Source organism: Phoca vitulina, unplaced genomic scaffold (assembly GCF_004348235.1).
Source record: "Phoca vitulina isolate PV1807 unplaced genomic scaffold, GSC_HSeal_1.0 scaffold38, whole genome shotgun sequence".
NCBI lineage: Eukaryota > Metazoa > Chordata > Mammalia > Carnivora > Phocidae > Phoca > Phoca vitulina.
The window spans coordinates 216,136-225,822 of NW_022589741.1; the positions used below are offsets into that span (position 1 = coordinate 216,136).

At 39.9% G+C, this 9,687-nt stretch overlaps 1 pseudogene; it reads right to left on the bottom strand.

The window, feature by feature from the left end:
• Positions 1–7,410: 7,410 nt before the first annotated feature.
• LOC116646803 lies at positions 7,411–7,899 on the bottom strand (annotated as a pseudogene).
• Between the last annotated feature and the right edge of the window lie 1,788 nt (positions 7,900–9,687).

The window sequence follows — 9,687 nt, forward strand, 5'->3', positions numbered from 1 at the left end:
ATTTTCAGACAAAAGGGTGTCATGGAAGTGCAGAACATTATTATTAATTAGCATAGTTGTGAAATGTCAGGTTAAAAGGAGAGAAAAATCTTGGAACGATTATGAAAGTCACTGTATAACACTCAGATTAAATAAGCACTTCTCTTAAGGAAAACTAAACATAGACTATTCTTTTGATTTTCCAGATATAAGAAATCCAATTCTCTAGCTCTCACGTTAACACTCAATGGTGTTGAAAAAATTGCAGATGGTCCAGTAAACATAGAGAGTTCCTAACAATGTCACCCCAATCAAATGCATTACATTAACTCAAACGTGACTGCTGCTGGTGTAATAACAAAACACAAATGTCATCAAGAATCAGGAGATGCTTTCACTTCCTTTTGAGTTCAAAAGTGAATAAATTCTACATAGTAAAGCAACTTGTAAGCCACTGTTTTCCCACAAGTTACATTTGGGGGATGAGGCTGATGAGTGTTGGTATTTAATTTTTTTTTAAGTTTTAAGAACTAGAAGTTCTAAGTATGGTAATTACCCACATCCCCCATGTCCCAACCGGAGACAAAATATATGAAGAACTAGTTATCAGTCCTGTATTTATAACTAAAATAAATCTTTTGACATGCAGCTTAATTACCTAGGTTTAAAGTATTTTTCCAACTAGGAATCTTACAACTACAAGCTTGCCTCAAATATGACACACACCCATCTTTGCTTCTTCCTCCATGTCCACCCCACTACAAGCAACAAATAACTGGAAAAATTGACATGCTGATCCTTAAATATTCCATATGGTTCGTGTTTGAATGGAAAAACGCATTGGCCAGCAACTGTAGGTCTGAAGTTGGTTCCATAAGCCTGGTGGTTGGTGGGAAATTCCTCCATATTCTGGTAATTCTAGATTCACCACCATGCTTGGTTGTCAGTGGTGCTATGGGCCGTTCACGTTTGTATCTTTGAAGGAAATTATGTAGTGGGAAGTGAGGGGAAGCATTGTGCCATTTGCCTCGTACCAACATGTAGTGGGATATAAGATTAGTATTACAAAAATTAAATTCCCACATGCTTCTTAGTGTCTGACAAGGGGTAACATACAATGTATTTTGTGCCAGATTACGCCTCTTTCCTGAGCTCGGGACTCTGATCACTTTTGAGTATTATGCTTTATGTTAAATAATTATCTATATTCATGATAATAGTTCATTGTTGGGGGCACTTGGGGGAGGGCTCAGTCGGTGAAGCGTCTGCCTTCGGCTCAGGTCATGATCCCAGGGTCCTGGGATCGAGCCCAGCATTGGGCTCCCTGCTCAGTGGGGAGTCTGTGTGTCCCTCTCCCTCTCTCCCGGCTTGTGCTCTCTCTCTCTCATTCAGTCTCTCGAATACATAAATAAAATATTAAAAAAAGGTAATAGTTCATTGTTACATCTTAATTTATATAGACTTTAAAAAAAGATCATGCTGAGTCTTCTAGGAGGAGTAGAATGGCTCAAGAATCCTAAAGTGGAAAACAAAAACAAAAACAAACATGAAAACACCTCAGAAAAAGAATTCAGGAATGTAGGTGAAGGACAGTATCCTTATGAGAGAGAAAGAGAAGTTGGCCCAGTGGCTGCTGGGGACCAAAGAGGTGGTTAGGTTGCATTCCACAGATTATCCGGAAAGTTATATACTTTCCATGAAAAATATTACTGACAATACAGATACTCTGATCTGTACATTATTTGGTCACTTGTAGAGGAGTTTCTCATCCATTATCTTAAGCTTGAAACTCATTATGATCTTGTGCAGTTGACATTAATCATTCCATCAAAGGCATTCGTGGTCATACACCCATAGGTGGCTTCTCCAAGTGTTCTGTTTTTAATGAGTGCATTTTATTGTAAATAAGATATTCCAAAAGAGTTGGCTTTAAAATACAAGATCATGGAGTGTTTTTTATGTCTTCTTGTTTATTGTTTTAAGAGTGTCCTCTAATATTGCATTATTCATTTACTTACTTACACTTCCAGTAGATCTTTTCTGCGTATTATTCCATGGAGATTCTGAGGGAAGAGACCATGCTGTCCATCACTGCATCTAACACAAAGCATGGCACATTGTAGAAAGTCTATACTATTGCTTTTAGCAGTGGGCCAAAGGGCCCCTCAACATATCTGTGTGCATGCATGCACACTCACACACACATAAATAAAATCAGTGTAAAGGCAAAGGAGAGTTTAAACAAAATTCAAGAAAGGGACCCCTGCATCACTACCAGCCTCCTTACGATGTCCATGCTCATGATCACTCCACTTGATATAATAAGAAACGCAGGAAGGGCTTGGAGAGCTCAGAGCTTCACAGTTTGGGAGACAGTGTCTCATGGGCTAAATATGGAAGTAACAAATGAATAGCACATCCTAATCTGAGTGTTCTTGAGCAGTGTTTCTCAAAGCTTCATCAAAGATTTTTCAAATACAGATCCCAAGTTGGGTGGGGTGGATCCCAAGAGTCTTCATCTTCTAGCAAGCTCCCAGGTGGTGCTGAGTGCTGGTTCCATGCAGATCACTCTTTCAGACCTGACACGGGCTCTTTCCATGACACTGCGCTCTTCTCTCCTTTCTGTAGCTGCTGTCATTTGTACCAGTATTTTATCTCTTACATTTGTCATATCTTGTGTCCTTATTTTTTTTATTTTCTCACATATAAATATATCACTCTTCAATAAAGCATGTGATAAAGTTCTGTTGACTAAATGAGCTATGTTGTAGGAATCTGAAGACATAGTTTGTGTCATGTGAGCCTTTGATCTCTTAAATGCTGACAATGTAGAATATATAGAATCTGAAAATTAAAATAAGCAATTTTTAAATGAGAGACTGGAATAACATTTGAGCTGATCGTTTTGGCAATCCAGAGAATATAGCTGGTAACTATCCTGCACCACAGTGAGAAGTAGAATGGTGTTCAGGGAACCTGGACTGGGGAGTGGCGGGGTTCAAGGCTGAGTCAAAGAACAGAGGGCACCTCTAAGTCAAACCAGATTCACAAGGCACCTGAAGCTGAGACTCTAGTGTCATTACCCACCTGCTATATTTGTCAGCTTTATCAATCCTGACAGCTGCAAGAAAGCAGTGAAGGTTTGACATCAAGGTTTCCAGAAGGACACCCAAGTGAGGTTCCAGAGCCCAACACGCAGTTTCCTGACCCCTGGACTTCTCACCAGGGTTCCTGACACCACCTCAAGATTCCAGAACTATATTAGGTCTACCTGAGACAAAGATCTTAACCAAACACAAGGACACAATTCACCCTGCTGTTTACGCAACAGATTAAATAGTGAGAGACATAAGTAAGATTGTGTCTTTGCTATAACCTCCAAGTCGTGTTTGCTTAGGATATTTTTATGTAGTCTGGGTGGTTTGGGTTGGATTTAAGAGGGCTGTCTTGAAAACATGTTGGAGGATGTGAGGGCGATCTGGATGCGACATCTGTCATCCCATTGATTGCCAGGGTTGATTCGGCTGATCTAGCTGGCTAGGTGGGTGTCCTCTTCCTCCCTCACCCCTCCATGTGTGTCCCTCCCAAAACTGTGTGCTCGGTCGAAGAAGACGACCTTCCCTGATAGAAGAGGACCGTTCTTTGGTCAAGGGTATACGAGTAGCTGCGCTTGCCTGCTAGAACCTCCAAACAAGCTCTCAAGGTCCATTTGTAGGAGAATGGAGGGTAGTCAAGCTTCCAAGACTCCAGACACACCCAAATGAGGCGCTGCATGTGGCTGGCTGCCTTTTAAGAAAGAGAGAGAGAGAGAGGGAGGGAGGAAGCAAGCAAGCAAGCATGTTGGACTGCTCACATCAAGGACAAGACAAGGGATGAAGGGTGGGAATGGGATGTCATGGTCTTCGGCCTAGGAAGGGGCTTCCCATCTTAGTGAAATTGGGGAGCCAGGCCATGTCACGGAGACCTGGGGTGGACGCCTACAGCTCTCACCTCTCGGTCCGCCAAGCAAACACTGATCAGAAGTTTGATTTAAAAAACTGTTCTAGTAGCTAATAATTTTTAAATTTATGATCTAGTTTTTCTTCTTAGTGTGGAAGTCTTACTGGTTTAAAATGAACATGCCGTTCGACTCACAAGATAAATTAGCCTGAGAAAGATGCACTGCCTAAAACGGACAAATGCTGGGATGTTTACATTTTATGCTTCTGTGATCTATTAGGTGCACAGAGCAGCACTTTCTTTCTCGTAGGACGTAAAAACAAAACATCTCAAAAACAAAGCAGTGATAAATAGTTATTTGACAAGACAACAGTGAAAAAATAAATAACTGAGTCAGTGATTTCAGATGTTTTTTGGACAAACCCAACTGCTCCCTTCAGCGATTCCAAGTTACTACTTGAAATATTTATGTATTTATCGACTTGGATTTAGACTTAAATCTAAATTGGTAAATTTAGTTTTAAGCCTCTATTTTCATACAGATATATGAAAGATGTAAATGTTCAAACAGAGGAGTATAACTTCCCTAAATGGACTTTCCCTGTACATTCAAGGTATCAGCAACATGATTAAATATGACCAATCAGATTCCCTCATTTTAAGAGGAAATAGGGCAATTCAAGTCACAAATAACTATTCTACAGGTTGTAACTTATTTGGAGGAGAATATACCATTTGGGAGGAAAAGACCATTTTGCTTAAGTTTCTTGGTTTGACAGCAATGCTGACCATACCAAAACATGTTTCAACAAAATATCCTGATGGAAATTCAAGAAAATGGAAAATGGACTTAAGTGGATTTAAATTATCAATATTTTTATTAAAGAATAATAGGGAAAATCAACTATCACCTTTTCTTTTTAAATTCGGAATAGTAATATTAGTTTAAAGAAGTTTCACTGTGTACAGTGTTTTGTGAATAAGAGCAAATGGTTCAAGACAACTCTTGTGAACAGCTTTATTTGAAATCAACTCCTTATATAAGAAAAATAACAAAATATGAGATTTTATTTGATTTTTTTCTTAAAGGAAGTTATCCTTTTGATAAAATTTATAATCCATTTTAGGTAAAATGGGTCCTGCTAAGTTACTTTATGTGATACTTGGCTAGACATTATCAGGCATTCATTAAAAAAGCATTTGATATATCATTGATATCAAGATAAATATATAGAAGGGAAACAAGATTAACACAAGAAACTACAAGCAAAATGCTGAAGTCCATAACATAGATTCAGTAATTAAGATGGAAAAGAAGAAAGAGATACTAGCACCGGCTGGTTTGATCAAAAATAGCTTCCTTACGGATTAGTACCCAGGTCACCAAGTTACTCTACTTCTGATCTGTTCTTTTTATAGATGTGAATAATATATTAAACGTACTTTAAGTTAAGTTTGTCTGTCAGAGCTATAACACTATTCTGCCTAGATCAAAGGCCATCCCAGCACAGAGTGCATCTGGGGTGTGGACACTAGTGAATCAATCACCTGTTGGGTCTGCTGAGCAGCTCCGGAGGGCATGGAGAGCATGGACTCAGGAAACCACAGACACCCGCCTCTCCAGCTGTGTTAATTCAAGCTTCAGGAGGACAAAGGAAATTCTTTACTTAACCATTCCTTTTAATTTCCTGGATTCTCTTACTTTTGACTTGCTGCTGGGAAGGACAATAAAGGGAGAGTCTACGAAAGGGACTTACAGCTCCTGGGGTACCACCCCCAGCGTATCGCATCCTGGGTCTCCTTTTTGGGCTCCCGCCTGTACCCTCATCCTTACTCCTACATTCTGTTACCTTTCTTCCTTCTTTCTCTCCTCCCTCCCTCCTTCCCCTCCTTCCTTCCCTCCTTAGTTCTTTTTTTTCTCACAAATCAAATACATGGCTGAACACCTTCAGAAACTTGGCTTTCAGAATTGGAAAGGCAGCAAAAAAGTCTTCAGAAAAGCCCTGAGTTTGAAAATCATGAATAGTTTCCATTGATTCTTTAAAAAAATTTTTTTTGATTTATCTATTTGATAGAAAGAGAGAGCACAAGCAGGGGGAGCAACAGAGGGAGAAGCAGACTCCCTGCAGAGCAGGGAGCCCGATGTGGGACTCCATCCCAGGACCCTGAGATCGTGACCTGAGCCGAAGGTAGACACTCAACCTACTGAGCCACCCAGGCACCCCATACCATTGAGATTCTGTTATTTGCTGGCTGTACGACTCTGGCCTGGTCCTCTCTTTCCTCATCTGTAAAATGAAAATAAAGTTTTCTATAAGCTTGATGTGAATATCAAGTGATAAAATATATCTGAAAGCACTCTTGAAACTTCAAAATCTTGCACAAATTAAGGAACTACTACTTTAACTACTACTTGTATATGCCCTCCAACCAGATATCACCTGGGCCTTGATGACTAGGATGCTCTTTAGGATGCCACATTTTCCTAGCAAAATGCCAGCAGATGTTACTCTTAAAGTTTACTTCTATTTATTTATTATTATTTTTAACCATTAGATGTTTTTACTTCATACCAACCTTACATTTAGTCTAAAAAACAAATAAAAAACTTGCATGAAGTGTTACTAAAACGCTAACCAAATCATTTTACCATAAACCTAGTACATGCATTTCAAGATTCCAGTGTTAGGAATTTTGTCAAGAAAGGCTTAATCATCAATAACACTATAGAATAGAGCACAAGAGTGCATGTCATTGTGTGATCCTTGCCTCTTACCCTCAGCTTTATGTCAGAATACAACTGACAGTTCTTCCAGGTTCTGAACCCCCAGGGACCCCCTCTCAACCCCAGGAAGCACAAAAGATGCCCTGTCACACAACTTCGTATAAGTTGTCATAAAACAAAGCCTGAGTTTTCTTACCTTTCTATAGGTATAGGTATGTAGGTATATAGGTATAGGTCAATTATTTGATAAATACTAAAACACTTCTAGGAATTCATTTTATGAGTTTGTTTACCAAACACATTTTGGAGGAACTGACTACAGGAGAAGTTCCTTCGGAATTTGGTCCACAAATTCACTTAACAGGTTGGAAATTTAAAACCTGTGAGAAAATGAGGAAGTGGGGAGTCCCTAATCCTAACATGTAATTATTAAAGGGATATATACACACACACTAAAAAGTTTTGCTCACAGAAGACACAAACTTTAAAAAAGGCATATGCTTTCTGAGTCGAGACAAAAGAGCTAGCTGATATCCTTCTTTGTTTCCTGAGCACCACAGCTAAGATGAAGTTAGACCCAAATTCACGGTCTATTTCTATAACCAAAAAAATTGAAGATTAAAAATTTAATTTGTTTTACTACACAGTTTCCAGCCATTAATTGAGATGTAATGATGAAAGATTAAGTTGCCTTAAAAGGGGGGTTGTAATAGCAGCTATCAAAGCAATATTCAAGCATGATTTCAAGGATGCTTTCAGGTGTAGAGTTAGCCTTCTTTGTCAAAAGTCTTCACAATTTCATCAAAAACGTCATCAACAGACTTAGAGGCATCTATTTTCTTGACTTTCCCCGTTTCTTCGTATAAGTCAATAATTGGCTTTGTTGACTGAAGATAGGTCCAAATTACCTTTTCCACACTCTCTGTTGTCATCACTTCTACCAACTACTCTTTCTCCTCTCAAGACATCGTTCAATACAGATCTCATGGTTACAGTAAAAAAACAGAACCAAAGACACACCTGCCTTCCCATCCATGGTCTTGTTCCAACCTTGAAGGTTGTCTTGATTTCTTGGAACCCATCAATCAAGATTTTTTTCTTCTGAGCATTGGCAGCCACTGTCTGATCCATTTACCTCTTTAACAAACTGATTGTTATCTCAACTGGCACCATCTTTCCATCTGTAATGTACTCAACCTTGGGTTCTTCTTTTCATCATGAAGAAGTTCTCCTGCAGAAAGGTGTCTGTCACCATATTTTAGGTCACCGGTTTAGGGTAAAGAAGATGTAACTCAGGAATGGACAGATGCATAGCTCCAGGGCACAGAGCTTCCACGCCCTCCCCAGGTGGGGGTCTCCTCCTGAATCTCCATGTGTTCACCAACACAGCTAAAGTAAATGAACACCTTTTAAGACTTATAACTACACTTAAAAATTTGAAGAATGTTGTCTAGGAAAAGACAACCTCTCTGCTTACTAACATATTAGGAGTGTTTTTTTTTTAATCAACCCGAATAAAGAACAGACTGAAAAACAAGATGGAATTAGGTGAGTGTTGATAGAAGAGTGGGAAGGATGGAAGGTGGATGAGATTAAACTAAGAGAAGTCTGAGTACCACAAGAAGACTCAAGATTTTTTTAAAAACCTGGTAAGGAAAGGAAGGGTCCCAAAGACTCATCTCCCATGACATTGTAACTTCCTGTTCACTTGTCTTCTCCAAAACTGCAATGTAAGCACCTTGCCTGCAAGAGTTAGATTTCCTGACCTTGTGTTTCTGTATGTAATTGGCGAGGAAACCGAGTAAGTCAGTGAGAAGTCTGTTTCCACTTTCTTGAGACCAGTTCTTCCATCCATCTGGCCCTTGTCTCATCCTTCTTCCCTCGTCCCCTTCCCACCTTGCACTTACAGAGCAGATACTAAGAGGAAATGTTGCGGTGAGTGCTGTCAGTGAAGGGGGAAGGAAAGGACGTCCTGTATAAGTGGAAAATCACACATTTCAGGTCGCACCTAAATTTTATGGAAATTACTTATATGGAGTATGTTGAGAAATTGTTACCCTTTTTGCAAAACTGAAACTGTGACACAAAATAATTTGCTCCAACAAGTTGAATGATTGTAGATAACTATTAGAGATGTTTTGAGAGACTGACAGTTTTTCTCTTCCTGTTCATAGTTTCAGCAGCATCCATGTCAGGGATTTCTGGAAGTCTCTCATCTATCACGGCCAGGGTCGGATGACTTCCCCAGGCCAGGGAGGTGCAGGCATTAGATTGTGCATACCTGGTGAGGGGGAGTTGGTATGTTTGGCTCTTTGCATGGTTATGTGTTAAGGGTATTTAGCAGCCCTTCACAGTGAAATTCTTTTCCAGGGACTTTTATCGATGGGGAAATGCCTGCAGCTCGGACAGATGCCAACAGTGTGTCTTTGCTGAGGAGAGCAATGAATGACTCTGGCTCTGACTCAGGTTAACTGGTATGCCTGGGAAAATGCTAGAACAAATCATGATAAAATCAATTTGCAAATGCTTCTAAAAGAACTCAGCTCTGTGAAGAACAAAGATGGAAAATTAATCTCATATGCCAGGGTTCAGAGTGACGAGTTTGGTAGATTAAGAAGATATATTGTAGTTCAAGTCTATAAAGTTTTGATCCTTCCTGCATGAAACCACCAGCCCACTGGAAAAATGATGGAGGTGAGCCAGGGAGACAGAGGTGTGCCCTCCAGTGCAGGGATCCTGTGAAACCACATGCAGGCAGCAGGGAGAAAGCGTCCCAGTCAACCCCGCTCTCTGGGGCCACAGATGCAACACTAGACCATCATAAGCAACCATCCTAAATTTAAAAACTCTCCCGTGACCCCCCTTCCTCCTCTGGCTCCAATTTTCTGATCTCATTTATATAAAAGTCCTTGAGAGAGTTGTCCATGATCTTTGTCTGCAAGTCTTCTTCTGTTGCAGGACCGGCTACACGATTTGCTGGGGTCAGAGCAAAATAGAACCATGAGGCCTTGTGTTTAAAATTATTAAGAATTTCAAGACAGTGA